The 15277-nt window shown below is 42.1% G+C and overlaps 1 non-coding gene across 1 annotated transcript; it reads left to right on the top strand.

Annotated features, from left to right (window-relative positions):
- The first annotated feature begins 12426 nt into the window (after window positions 1-12426).
- On the top strand, window positions 12427-12533 carry LOC136484673 (small nucleolar RNA R71). Its single transcript, XR_010766172.1, has one exon. It is a non-coding gene; the product is annotated as a small nucleolar RNA R71 (small nucleolar RNA).
- The last annotated feature ends 2744 nt before the right edge of the window (window positions 12534-15277 follow it).

The raw sequence follows: 15277 nt of genomic DNA, 5'->3' as shown, positions 1-15277 counted from the left end.
TTCATCATCATTAACCATTAGTGATCATCTATTATATAAGGGTTCCAAGGCCGCTTGTGACCATGAGCATGGCTGATATACCAGTTTTACACTCTACAGAGGTTGTACACTTTCACTGTGAGTCGTGATTTACCCTTTTGCCCGAGGCGGCCAACCTCTTGACCCACTACCAAGGAAGGTCAGCAGGGTTCACTATGAAGCCTTTCAAAAGTTCTTCTAACAAGTTAGGGCCATTAGATTCACTCGGCAAACAGATATGGAGCCCCCCTTCCCGATGGCACAATGACACGCAACCTATACTCAAGGGGACAGAGGCCGCACTATACCTGATTTGTCAAGCCATTCTTATGCCAATAAAGGTAACCACTAACAAGCTATAAAAGGTCCTCATACTGAGCTAAAGCCAGAGCCATGTTGCCCTCACAACTATATTGTAAGTCCCGGATGATCACTTATAGATAAGTCCTTAGGGAGAGAATCTAGAGCACCATAAAATAGCCCAATGCTCTAGCCCCCTTGTTCCATGTTGCTAAAAAGCATCTTTTAATGTTTATTGCATATTACATTAGTCAAGTTACAAGATCATGGTTGTAGTTGAGCACTAGCATCATACTACCCAATACAATAACCTGGAGGTATCAAGGTACAAGATAACAAAGTACTAGGAAATCCTTAGTGGCAGTCAAGATAGACACATACAGTATAAATTAAATAATTATGGGTGTATAGGACAACAAGGGAGATCCCATGCTATACTTGCCTTGAAACACTGATCCTTTGGCAAGCTTTAATCTTCAACGTTCTACTTCTTCTTGATCACCATGTATATCTCATCGACTGGACGTAATCATAAAGCACCACACAAGCATCTATACACTCATACACGAAGCAAACAATAGATATAAATTAGAACAGTAGACCAAACATAAAATCAGGATAAAAAGTTTGTAAAACGAATCTACGTCTTGCTATGAACACACAGACGCGAAAAGCACGCTAATTGGAGCTACGGTTGAAAAGATACAACAACCGAAAGATTTGCTTTATACGTGAAAAAGAAAACTATATGCTTCATTTATTTTAACTATATAAATTCATATATATAAGATATTTTATAAATAATATAAATCGAATTAAGTCAATTTTAGATTTGAATTATAAAACTAAAGTAAAACATATCATATTTTATTAATAAAGTCTAGTTGCATAATTGTTATTCAAATTAGAGTTTAAACCATGAAATAATGATATGATAAACATTGTTACCAGTGCTTGGTTTATGTTATTATGAATCCAATGCAACTTGGATGAATTAAAACGGAGTTAAAATGTAGATGATATGAATTAAACAAGATTTCCTTTAATAAAATAATAGATTAAATCTAACCTCAAATTTTCAAAGTAGAAAATACATCTAAGAGTGATATAAACATGTAGACAATGTAAATACGAACCTAACGCAATTGGAACGGATCAAATCGGAGTTAAAACGGAGAAGTTATGGCTAAAACAAAATCAGTGGCAAATCTGTAAAAAAGTGAAATCGTATTTTCAATCTAACCGAAACAAAGTATGCTTTCAAAAGAAGAAAACATAATCGGGGAAGACATTTTGTACTGCGGGTTAAGGCACAAGGATTTATAAGGGGCCTTTTGTAAATCTAACAGCTAAGGGGTAAGTTTGATCTTGGGCCATTGGATTAGAGATGGACGACCGTGATTGGATCGGGTGGGTGAAGGTGGCCGGCGGCGAGGTGGGTGACAGCGGCGCCATGGCCGGAGCAAGGAGAGCTCACCGGCGACGTTAGTTCTTGACCTACAGAGCATGGTTTTTGGAACGGAAAAGTCCAGGAGAGAGAGGGGAGAGTGGGGAACTCACCGGACCCAAGAGAAGCGAGCGGGAACCAACGGAGGGCTGTGCGGCGCTCAAGGGGCGACGACTCTCACAGCGGTGCTTTGGGCTAGGCAGTTGCGAGCTGGCGCGTGGCTAAATCCTTGCTGCAAGATGGGATAGAGAGGCGGCACAAGCTCGGTGGCTATTTATGGGGCATGAAAACTTGGGTGGCACGGCGCACGAGTCGTGGCGAGGCCAGATATGGGCGGCGTTGGCGCAGAGGACTCTAGCTCCGGTACGGCACGGGGAGGGAGACGCACCCGATAGATGGGTCCGGCGTGTCAGCGGGACGGAGAGAAAACACGTGGCGCGGCATCAGGCTGGGCCGCTGTGGAGCGCGTGGCGCGGGAGATGGGCCGACTGGGGCTTTGGCCCGAGCGGGGGAGGAGAGGAGAAGAAGGGCCACGTCCAGCTAGGTCGATGAAAGGAGCAAGCGCAAGTGGGCCGACAGAAAAAACAAACTGGGCCATGCAAGCCGAAAGGGAGAGAGAGGGTTTTCTTTTTTTCCAAATTTTTTTCTAATTTGTTTTAAAAACCAAATTCAAATATAAACCAAATCAAATTCGAATATGTTTCCAAATATACATTTTCAACTCAAATAAAACAGCAAGTTCGGTAGGTTTTCAAAAATAATTTTGACAATTTTTTAAAATTCTTTTATTTTTCAATTTCCTTTTCTTTTATTTCAAAGCCATTTTAATTTCATTTGCAAAAAGGAATTTAAACCATTTTGAATTTTCAATCAAAACCACTCAACCAAATAAATCAAATGCAATGGCATGTATGCTCAAACATGTTGCTAACTTATGATGAATTTTAATTTAATAAAAAATTTATTTTCTTATATTTAATGAGCTCAAAATTCAGAAATAAATCATTTTAAACCTATTTTCAAAAGAGGCAAATTTTAAAGTGTTACAAGCCCAATGCTCTAGCCCCTGATTCCATGTTGCTAAAAAGCATCTTTTAGTGTTTAAAGGTGCAGGGTAACAAAGTACTAGGAATAACCCATTAGTCAAGTTACAAGATCATGGCTTTGGTTGAGCACTAGCATCATACTACCCAATGCAATAACCCATAAGAATAAAGGTGCAGGGTAACAAAGTACTAGGAATTCCTTAGTGGTAGTCAAGGTAGACACATGCATATGATTAAATTATTAAAGTGAATAGGACAACAAGGAAGATTCCAGGCTATACTTGCCTTAAACTTAGATCATTCTTCTAGTTCAAACCTTCAATGGAACTCCTTCTTGATCAACTAGTAAAGCTCACCGACTAGACATGATCATAAAGCACCACACAAGCATCCATGCAATCATACTCAAAGCAAACAATAGATCTAAATTAGAATAGTACACCAAACATAAAATCAAGATGAAAAGTTTATAAAATGAATCTATGTCTCGCTACGAACACACAGACGCGAAACACACTCTAATCGGAGCTATAACAAAGAAGTTATGAATTAAACAAGATTTCCTTTAATAAAATAATAGATTAATTCTAACCTTGAATTTCAAAAGTTGAAAATATATTTAACAGTAGTATAAATATGTAGATTACACAATTACGAATCTAACGCAACTTAAACGGATCAAATCAGAGTTAAAATGGAGAAGTTACGGCCTAAAGAAAATAATGGCAAAACCATAAATAAGTGGATCTTCTATTTTGGATTCAAATAAATAAAAATTGGAATTTTGAATCTAGAGTGCACTGCGGGTTCGAATATGGAAAAATGCAGGGGCTCTTTAGCAAAAGTGATAGGCGAAGGGGTATGGTGAGATCTAAGCCATTAGATCTAAAATGGACGTCTCAGATTAGAATCGGGGAGGGAGAGAGAGTCACCGGCTACAGGAACAGTGCCAGGCGCGGCGGCTGGCTATGGTTGACGGCGAGAAGCTCGTCAGCTTTTCTTAAAGGAGGGGCTATGGGCCACAGATTCACGAGTCGAGGACACTAGGAGATAGAAGAAGGGAGGGCAAACTTGGCTAGGTAGCTTACCACAGTGCAGAGCGGATGGAGGTGGTGCTATGCTTGGCGAGATGGGTGACTCGTCGGTGGCTAGGGTTTTGTGGTGATGCGGCAAGGAGGTTGCAGCTCTAGAGCTTGAGATAGGAAGGCACGACTCGATCGGCTGCTATTTATGGCCTGGGAGATTGCTTTGAAAGCATGACAAAGGAAGGAGGTGTGGCAGACGTGGAGTCCATGGCGGTGGCGGTGGAGTCCCAATCGGATGGGAGGAAGGATATGGCTAGAGGTGAGAGACAATCGACAAGCAGGTCCCACTAATCAACGAGTAGAGGCATGGGTCGGCTGTTAGTGGCACACGGTGGGAGAGAAGAAAGCGGCGTGGTGCAGGCTTAGCTGAGCTGCAACGTGTGCGGCTAGGCTGAGGAAAAGGGAAGCAAGCTAGGCTTCGACGCTGGACTGGGCTGCCTGCTAGAAAGGGGTCGTGGCGGTGAAGGGAGTAGGCTACCAGAGGAGAAAAGCGGAGCAAACCGCTGCTAGACCAGGCCTAAGCAGGATCGGGAAAAATCAGAGCAGATCAGAAGGGGAAGGAGGGAGAGTGAGGTTTTCTTTTTTTTCTTCTTTTCTTTTCTTTTATTTCAAAATCATTTTCAAATCATTTCAAAAGCATTTGAAATTATTTTGAATTTTGGACAAAACCACTCATACAAAAAACACAAATGCACCAGCATGTATGCACAACCATGTTTCAAAACCTTAGGATGAAAAATATTATTTTCCTTTATTTCACGGACCGATTGGTCGGCTAGTTGCAAACACATCGATGTTGGTGTAAGTGTTGAGTAGTTGAGCTTGTTGAAGACCTTCTTAGGCATGACACTAATGCTTGCTCCAAGATCGCATAACACGTTCTCAAAATTCTAGCATCCGATCGAACAATCGATAGTGGGACACCCCGAATCCTTCTTGATAGGTGATGAGTTTAGGATGGCTGCACTACACTCCTCTATCAACTTGATTACTCTAGTGGTGGGCAGTGGTCTTTTGTTGTTGAGGATGTCTCTGAGGTACTTCACATAGGTGGTTACCTGTATGGCATCTAGTAGAGTAATATTGATATATAACTTTTGAATTACCTCTACAAACTTACCAAACTGCTCATCCATTTTGGTTTTTCGATTTCTGCGTGGAAATGGTAGGAACATAGTATCATGAAAATCTTGTTGTAATTCTCGCTCTTGCATCGTTTCTCTTCTCCTCTTCCTACATTACCACTTGTGTCTTACCTGTCCTTCCCAGATACGGTGGATCACAAATAGACTTGCCACCTATTGTGGTTATAGCATAGACCTTTTCAAGGTTAGTAGCTGAAGGGACCGTGACGCCTAAGAGCGGGGGGGGGGGGGTGAATTAGGCAACTTAAAATTCTAACTCTAAACTATGGCGTCTTTTTCTAACCTTAGCAAAACCTATGCAAAAGATAAACTATCTAAATGTGCAATTACGGTTTTGCTAGTGTGTTGCTATCTCTACCGCAAAAGGAGTAATTCAATCAATGTAAATGCGGAAGCTAAAGAGCAATGTAGAGATATGCAAACTCCTGTCGATGACTCTAGTATTTTTATCGAGGTATCGAGAAGCACACAAGCTTCCCCCTAGTCCTCGTTGGAGCCCCTCACAAGGAATCCCTCGCCAGGGCCGAGCTCCTAGTTGGGTAACTCCATGGATAGCCTCAGGCCTTCCCCATGTGCAAGTGGGTCTCCGATGTGCCTTCTAGCAAGCCTCTCCCGGATGCTCCCCACCGTCTTCACTATCAAGCTTCTGGCCGAAATGCCGCGGGTCTTGTTCCCTTCAGTACATGATGGCGGCCACACCACAAGCGTGGTTGGTGTGATCTCGCAAGACTAAAAGCCCCTCCAATGTACAACAATGGTGCTCACAAGCACCGAGTGGTAAGAGGTATGCAAACCTCACTAAACACTAGGCCTAAACCTAGAGCAAGTGCATAAGCGGTGGTCTAATCAACCTAAGCACTTCGCAAAGCACCTACGCTAATCACCTAATGAATCACTAAGCACTATACAAGTGGAGATCACTAAAATAGTGTATCAACACCCTTGGTATGTTTCCACAGCTCTACACACCTCAAATGGCCGATTGGGGGGTCTATTTATAAGCCCCACTGAGAAAGTAGCCATTGGGGACGAAATCCCGCTTTTCTGCTACAGACCGGACTCTGACCAGCGTTCGGTCAGCACTGACTGGACGCGTCCGGTCATGAAAACGGCTCTCTAGAACCTTACTAATGTTGACTGTCACACCCAATTTTAAGGATAACATTGAATGCACAAAACTCGTGTGTGCCTAGGGATCAATCACACACACAAGCTGACAAATTACATAATGTATCATCACGGTGTTCGTACATCAGATCCATAATATAACTTAGTCTTACATTACACAGCAGAATATAAAAAGATAATAAACTCTCGTGGGCTTCATCACAGGGAAGATCAACTGGTTGACCACAAGCCTAAAAATCCTCCAAAAATTCCTTATACCCGTTGTCATCTGTTACCCATCCGGGATTTTTATCCAAATAAAGAAAATAAACAAGTGTAAGTACATACCGTACTTAACAAGCTAACATGGGGTTATGAAGCTCAAAAAGGGTTGACTCTGGTTTACTGCAGTTAGCATTTTTAGTACAACAAGCTTTTATTATCAGATATTATCAAATTATGCTTAAGCTCCCATTTAATCCCATAAGAACATATATCAGGGTCAAGTGTACCATATATCATCATTGAACAACTTAAATAATTATCAACAAGTATCCAGTTATTCTGTGAGTTTTTTGGGCCGCTCGTAACCGTAATCACGGCTGTTATAACAGTTTGTTACCCTCTGCAGAGGTGGTGCACATTCACCGCGAGTCGTGTTTCCCATATGCCTGGGTTAATTACTCCCATGTCACTGCCAAGGTGAGCGGGCAGGGTACACTATGAAGCCATTTCATAGGTTTCTCTAACAAGTTAGGGCCGCTAGGTTTTCTTGGTAGGCAGATGTAGGAACCCCCCTTTCCTATGGCACATATCCATCGCGGCTATACTCATAGGAACAGAGGCAACCCTATACCCAATGTGGCAAACCCCATTTGCGCCAAAAAGGTAACCTCTAACTAGCTAGAAAAGATCCTATTACTGAGCTAAAGTCAGAGCCATATGACTCTCCCGGTTGCACTGTCAGTCCTAGCTTTTGTCGACAGATAAGTCCTTATGGAGGGCTAGGAGCAACATGATCAAAGGTCATTTGCACCTTTGCCCTATGGAATAGTTGTTATAAATCATGTTATACTTTTAGTTCCATAGAATCATTCATCATCGTATAGATCATGTTCATTTAGAGCACTAGCAATCTACTCATATGCAAATACCCCATAGGAGACAAGGAATTGGATAAACAATCACTAGTATGTCCTTATGGGTATCAAATGAGACACATGCAAATGAGTAAATGATTAAGGTGAATTAGGACATCAAGGTAGGCCCATGCTATACTTGCCTTGGTTCACAAACTCTTGCAGGTCCTGCTAGTCGTCGAAGAATTCTTGGTCTCCAACGTTTTCCTCACCGTCTGAACGCGACCAACACGGCAACATACAACATTCCAAAAGCATTCATGCAAAGCAAACATTCCTATCATTAGAACAGTACACCAACAGTATAGAAAACAAGATAAAATGTTTGTGAAAATAATCTACGTCTCGCTACGATCACATCAACGCGAAGTTCACGAAAAACGGAGCTAGAATGCGAAAGTTATGATTTAAACGGGTTTTTCCTATAGCAATATATTTAATTAAATCTAACCAGGAAATTAAAATGTTCCAAACTCGACTAACAGTGGTTCTAACATGTAGCTTATGGAATTACGATGCAAACGCGATTTGAATGGATCAATTCAGAGCTAAAACAACAATTTTATAAGCGAAACAGTTCAAATGGCATTTCTGTAAATACTGAAAACGTATTTTTGACTTAAGCAGTGAAGTTTACGTTTTCAAAATGAGAATGCGCATTCAGGGAACTACGCATTGGACTGTGGGTCCTATTCATCTGAAACCGAGGGTCTCTTTTGCAAATCTACCACGCGAAGGGGTACCGGATGTTCTCGGCCGTTGGATTAGAAATGAGCGGCCAAGAATGGATCCGGGGGAGAGAGAAGAAGGTGGCCAGCCAGAACAGTGATGCCGGCGGCAAAGCACCATTGCTGGCGGCATGAAGGTCACCGGAGCGCGCGGCCAGAGGTCTATGGGCCACGGTTCGGAAAACCGGAGGCACCGGGAGAAAGCTGGGGAGAAGGGGAACTCGCCCAGGCCATCACGACGGCCGGAGGAGTGAGCCAAGGCGGTGGACGCCATGGCCGGCGGCCAAAGCCTTCGGAGCTCGTGGCTATAGCGCTAGGAACCATCTAACGCCAAAGAAAAGGGCTGGGGAGAAAGAGGAGAGCAAGGGGATTCTCACCGCGAGGAAAAACGAGGACGGGGAGGCTCAGAGAAGGCAGCGACGTGGACGGCGAGGACGGTGGCCGACAGAGCTCCTCCATGCATGGTTGCTGGGGCCTCCGTGGCGTGAACACGAGAGAAAACAACACGGGGGAGTAGCTAGGGGTGTGCGGGGGGGCTCGGCTCCTATTTATCAAGGCCAAGGAGCGGGGGGACGCTCCCACGACGCACGGAGCATGGGCGACGGTTGCTCAGACGCCGGGCGCGGGTGGTTGCCGAGCCGCGTGGGGAAGGGGATGGCGCCGACATGTGGGGCCAGGTGGTCAGCGGCTGCAGGCGTGAGGAAGGCGCGGCGGCTGGGCTGGCGGCTGTGCTGGGCCGGCAGCGGTGCTGGGCCGCGCAGCGCGCAAGGGCTGGTGGCTTGGTGCTGGGCTGCGTAGGAAAGCTGGGCTAGCGCGGTGAGGAGAGAAAGCCCGCAGGCCGAAAATATAAGTTGCTCAATTTTAGTAGATAGTTCAACATTGAGATTAGCAAAGTTCTCATATTGTTCAAGCAAAGTTTTGTATGCTTCTTGTGAACTATCTAGCTTTTCTTTTAAACTTTTGAGCTTCTTTTGTTGACTAGTGCAAATTTTAGCATAATTAAGATTTTGTTGCACAATTTCATCATAAGAAGGCATATCATCATCACTATCACTCTCACTAGAGGATGAGCTTTCGTTACCTCATGCCATAAGGCACACACGAGAAGAGCTTGATGATGAGTGCTTGCGGCCTCACCTCTTGTGATGGTGTTCTTCTTCACTTGAAGAATCATCCCATGATCTTATTGATGTGAGGGCTTGGTTCTTTCATGCCTTCTTCTTTGTCTTGGGTGTGGGCTTGTTTGGACAAACTTCCACAAAGTGCCCCAACTCACCGCATCCATTACATCCTCTCTTTCTTTGCTCATTTCTTTGATTGGTGAAAATGAGATCTTGAATTTGAATGGGCACACCCTTGACATTGGGTCTTTGGATCATCTTCTCCACCTTGTTGATAAGTTTGTTTGATTCTTCATCAAGGTCGAAGGTGGAGGAGGAAGATTGATCATCATCACTTGAATCTTCATCATCATCATCGTCGTCCTCATCTTCTTCTTCATCTTCACTTGAGGAGCTTGAGTTTGAGCTTGTCTCAACTTGCTTGCCCTTCATCTTTTTTTCGCTACATGCAAGAGCTTTGCCTTTGCTTGATGAAGAAGCTTCTTCTTGACCCATCTTACGTTACATTTCAAATGCCACTATCTTGCCAATGACTATGCCTGGGGTCATGATGCTCAAGTCCTCCATATTATGAAGGATGGTGATGATGCTTGCATATTTCTTTTGTGGTAGCATGGAGATGATCTTCCTCATGATGTCCACATCATCTAGCTTTATTAATCCTATTGAATGGAGCTCATTGATAATTAGATTCAAACAAGAATATATATCACGAACAAGCTCATCATCATTCATTGTAAAGGAATCATAATTTTGTTTAGCTAGACAATGTTTTTGCTCATGGACATTACTTGTGCCGTCATGGAGCTCTTGGAGTTTTAACCAAATTTCATGTGCCGTATTTAAAGTGAACACTTGGTTAAACACATCCATGCTAAATGATTCAAACAAGCAATTTTTAGCTCTAGCATTGAAATGCATTTCTTTTTCATCACTCTTTATGGGTTTTTCGGGATTCTTAATGGGTTTCATCTCGTCACGAGTGACTCTCCAAACACCCAAATCAACCGCCTCAAGGTGGCAAGCCATTCTAGCCTTATAATAAGGGAAGTTAGTGCTGTCAAAGTGTGGAGGCCTAGAGGTATCCATCCCAACCACTCTAAATAGCGTTAGCTCAATGGTGGTTAAGCCAAAAGTCCAAATTTGAGCCAACCGGCTCTGATACCAATTGAAGGGACCATGACGCCTAAGAGGGGGGGTGAATTAGACAACTTAAAATTCTAACTCTAAACTATGGCCTCTTTTTCTAACCTTAGCAAAACCTATGCAAAAGATAAACTATCTAAATGTGCAACTACAGTTTTGCTAGTGTGTTGCTATCTCTACCGCAAAAAGAGTAATTCAATCAATGTAAATGCGGAAGCTAAAGAGCAAGGTAGAGTTATGCAAACTCCCATCGATGACTCTGATATTTTTACCGAGGTATCGAGAAGTGTGTAAGCTTCACCCTAGTCCTCGTTGGAGCCCCTCGCAAGGAATCCCTCGCAAGGGCCAAGCTCCCGATCGGGTAACTCCATGGATAGCCTTGAGCCTTCTCCACGCATAAGTGGGTCTCTGACATGCCTTCTGGCAAGCCTCTCCTGGATGCTCCCTGCCGTCTTCACTATCAAGCTTCCGGCCGAAACGCCGTGGGCCTTGTTCCCTCCGGTACACGATGGTGGCCACACCACAAGCGCGGTTGGTGTGATCTCGCAAAACTAAAAGCACCTCCAATGTACAACAATGGTGCTCACAAGCACTGAGTGGTAAGAGGTATGTAAACCTCACTAAACACTAGGCCTAAACCTAGAGCAAGTGCATAAGCGGTGGTCAAATCAACCTAAGCACTTCGCAAAGCACCTACGCTAATCACCTAATGAATCACTAAGCACTATGCAAGTGGAGATCACTAAAATGGTATACGAACACCCTTGGTATGTTTCCTCAGCTCCACACACCTCAAATGGCTGGTTGGGGGGGTCTATTTATAAGCCCCACTAAGAAAATAGCTGTTGGGGATGAAATCCTAGTTTTCTGTTACTGACCGGACTTTGACCAACGTCTGGTCAGCACTGACCGGACGCGTCCGGTCATGAAAATGGCTCTCTGGAACCTTACTGATGTTGACCGGAATTTGGCACTCAACGTCGTATGCAGCGTCTAGTGCAGTGTCATGTGCATCGGAGCGTTCGGTGTAGCTTCCTATGCAGCGTCCGGTGCAACGTCCGATCGCTGTTGTTGACTCTGTTGTTGCCGAGCCTTTTGATCAGAGCGTCCGATGTAGCGTCCTATGCAGCGGCTGATGCAGCGTCTAGTGCATCGGAGCATCCTATGCAGCATCCTATGCAGCATCCTGTCACCTCTGTGAGCTCGTTTCTTTACGATATTCTATCCGTCTTGGTTCCTATCTTCGTGCTTGGACTTTACTTGATATCTTGGGTCTTCTCTTGTGCTTCTAAGGTCTTGCTTATGGTGTTGATCATCGGATCATCACGCCACCTTTGTCCAAGTCACGTCTTGCATCCTATTGAACTACAAAATAATCACTTGCAAATTCATTAGTCCAATTTGGTTATGTTGGTCATCAAACACCAAAATCCAAAGTGAATGGGCCTAGGGTCCATTTTCCTTATAGTAGCAAAAGGCAAAGTAACGGCCAACTGGGTTAATTGAGATTCTATCTTTTTATTATAGCTAAGTTGGTCTTTTATGGCAGAAGAAAAACTATCCATTTTAGTATTTATGTTTTCTAGGACCTTATCATTAAAAGCAAGCATTTTAGAAATATTCTCATTAATCCTAGCTTGTTCTAAGATTAAGTCTCTTAAGGATGGTTGCTTGGAATTAAAAGAATTATAATTGTTACCTAGGTACTTACCTTGGTAAGTTGACTATTGTTGTTGATTCCATCCTTGTCTCTATTGTTGTGAACCTGAATTGTTGCCAATGATGTTTACATCCTCTTGATAGTCAGGGAATTCAACCCCCAAATATTCTCTACATGTGTTTTCAGCATTGAAAGCATCTTGAATGGCTTGACAATCTCTCTTGTAATTGGCTCACTGTTTGAGCCAATTCAATAGTACATCCATTTTGGTTGACACACACCTCTTCTAGTACTTCTTCACTCTTATTGCATGATTGGATGTTGTATGATGACCAGTCTTGATTAGAGGCTATCTTCTCCATAAGAGTTTTAGCTTTTCCAAGGGTGAGTGACATAAATGATCCTCCAACAGTGGCATCGAGTTGTTCATGAGCTTTCTGAGTTAATCCATGGTAGAAACTTTGTATGAGCAACCTATCTTCCATTCCATAGTGAGGACAATCTGAAATATATTCTTGGAAACGTTCCTATGCTTCTAGAATGGTTTGTCCCTTCTGCTGTTGAAAGTTGGAAATCTTTCCTCTTAAGGCATTGGTCTTGCCCACTACAAATAACTTTTCTAGGAAGGACTTTGAACACTTTGCCCATGTATTGATGTTGTCTTTATTGGTGTGGAACCATTGCTTCGCTCTTCCCAATAGTGAGAATGATAACAAGCGAAGCATGATGTCTTGAGCAATGTCCTTGATGACGACTGTGCAACTAATTTCTAGAAAATTCTGAAGATGAGCACTAGCATCTTCATGTGTCTTTCCACTAAATGGGGTAGCTTGTACTATGTTGATGAGGCTTGGCTTGAGCTCAAACTCAATGTTGTTGGTTTTGAGTGTTGGTCCAGTGCGAATGGTCTTGGTACTCAGAGTAGAGAACTCATGCAGAGTTTTGTCAGCCATAGATCAGAGACTAGTGTTGAGCTTCCTCTTGATTAGGTTGATTCTGATTGGAAGTTGTTGGTGAATCACAACCAATTCTGCAATACCCTGTATAGAATATGAACAGTGAAAAACAAGGGCAAGCCTGCTAAAGCAGAGTTGTTATAGTTTTATCAATAAGTATTTATTTGATCAATTCTCTATAGCCATGTACCCTTCCCCGGCAATAGCACCAAAAATGCTTGTTGATATTTCTTAGCATCACTCTTTACTAAGTTGTCATCCCTAGCATGATGCCAGAAATGCGTGGTTGGTAATTATTAATGACACTTGTAAACTCAGAGAAAATTATATATGTTAAAGTAAAGTATCCGCAAGTGTTGGTATTTATTAACTTGTCACTTGTTTTAATAGCCACCTATTATAAACCTGTATCTCCTAACATTACTTTACTAGGTTGTCATCCCTAGTGATGATGCCAGAGATACTTGTTGGTACTACATAGCATTACTACTAGAATAATACTAAGTAGTTTTTATTAATTTATGTGGCTCAAAAGAATATATATATATATATATATATATATATATATATATATATATATATATATATATATGAAAGGAATCTGCAAGTGCACAAATAATATACCATTATAGCACTTCACCCGAGAGTATTCCAGGTATCGTTATTTATATTTTTACCATAGGGAAGGTCTGGCACGGACATGTATTCATAACTTATACTATTGATGGAGAAATAAACCATAACTAATGTTCTACTCATAACAGGAGTAAGTCATAGGATAAGATATATGATAAGTATTGATTAATAATAATGGTAAATCACTTAGAGCACTCCTTTCTATGGCATTAGCATGGTCAGGTAGAATATCAGAGGAATAATTCCTAAGTCATTCTTAAGTAAAAGTCAAAACATACATTGATTAGTGCAATTATACCTAGTAATCATTGTTAACATCATTGTCATATCTACACATAAGGGATATTACTAAGAAAGATTAAGAACAGAGCTTGTTCTTCCTTCATAACCGAACCCTACATGCACCTTTATTCAGGGAGTGGACTATAAAGGACTCAACAGGAGTGTCACATTCATGAACTACCACATGACCCAGAATATAGGATGTATCCTTAGGTAAACAACTTATAAGCACCATGCTTACACAATGTTGACCACCCACCCATGGATCCTTAGAGTGAGCGCTATATGAACTTATGCATGAATATGATGATAATCCAACTATACTAAGCATACAATCAAAGTAGATGATGAACATTATAATGAAGAATATAAATGAAATGAATATTAATATTGTCATAACAATTGTAGCTACCATATAAAAGTAATGGAGATACAAAAGAGAGGGGGTACAAAGATTAAACTAAACCACACTCTTGACATGATCGGGAATCCAAGCGAAGCCTGCTTGCCTCCCTCTAGACCTATCCTAACTAGCTATGCCCTAGAATATGATGGATCTCTGAGGACGATTTGGGTTTTTATCTTCTCAAATGACTTGATTACTGGGGTTTTGCCTAGGGGTGGCAGGGGCTAGTATATATAGGCCAGAGCATCCAATAAGAGCCCTTGGATCAAACTGACTTAAAGGGTGGCGTAGACGTGACCTAGGAGGCGGTGGAGGACCAACATTGCAACACGGAGGCTGACAGTGGGCCCCAAGGGCCGGCTGGCTTGTAGTTGGGGCTGAGCCTCTGCCTCTCTGCCTCACGAGGAGTCCACTAGAGTTTTCTAGAGTCTTCTGGTGTCCATTTCGCTGTGGATAAGCGTGATTAAATCTGACATGTAGGTCCACCTTGATGATTTTCTGAATAAACCATGCAAAAAATACAAATTCACCAAAACTCATGGAATTTGTTAGTTTAAACCCCTAAACCTTCCTTGGTGATTATATTTATGCCCATATGCATGTTATTTTGATGGTTTATAATGGTTGTTAACTACCATCAACAGCAAGCACACGGATAATATACCATTGTAGCATTTTACCTAGGAGTATACCAAGTATCGTTATTTATATTTTATCTATAGGGAGGAGCTATGGAATTGTCGGCAAAGAGATATTGACAAATATATATACTTATGACAAAACAACTCTCATGCTATAGCAGGAGTAAGTCAAATGATAAATAATAAGTATAAGGCATTGGTAATAATTCTAGAGATAGAAATAGAGACACATAACATGTAGTATGGCTAGGCAGGAGATTCAGAAAGAGCAAAAGATTCCTAAGTCATTCCTTATTTACTAAGTCTTTTGTACACCCAAGTATATACACTCTCATCTATAATATAAATAACTTTGGATCTATGCATAAGGAACATTACTAAGGAAGATCAAGAACGGAGCTTGTCTCCCTTCGC

The sequence above is a fragment of the Miscanthus floridulus genome, chromosome 9, assembly GCF_019320115.1.
Source record: "Miscanthus floridulus cultivar M001 chromosome 9, ASM1932011v1, whole genome shotgun sequence".
NCBI lineage: Eukaryota > Viridiplantae > Streptophyta > Magnoliopsida > Poales > Poaceae > Miscanthus > Miscanthus floridulus.
This window is presented reverse-complemented; position numbering and strand designations above follow the sequence as displayed.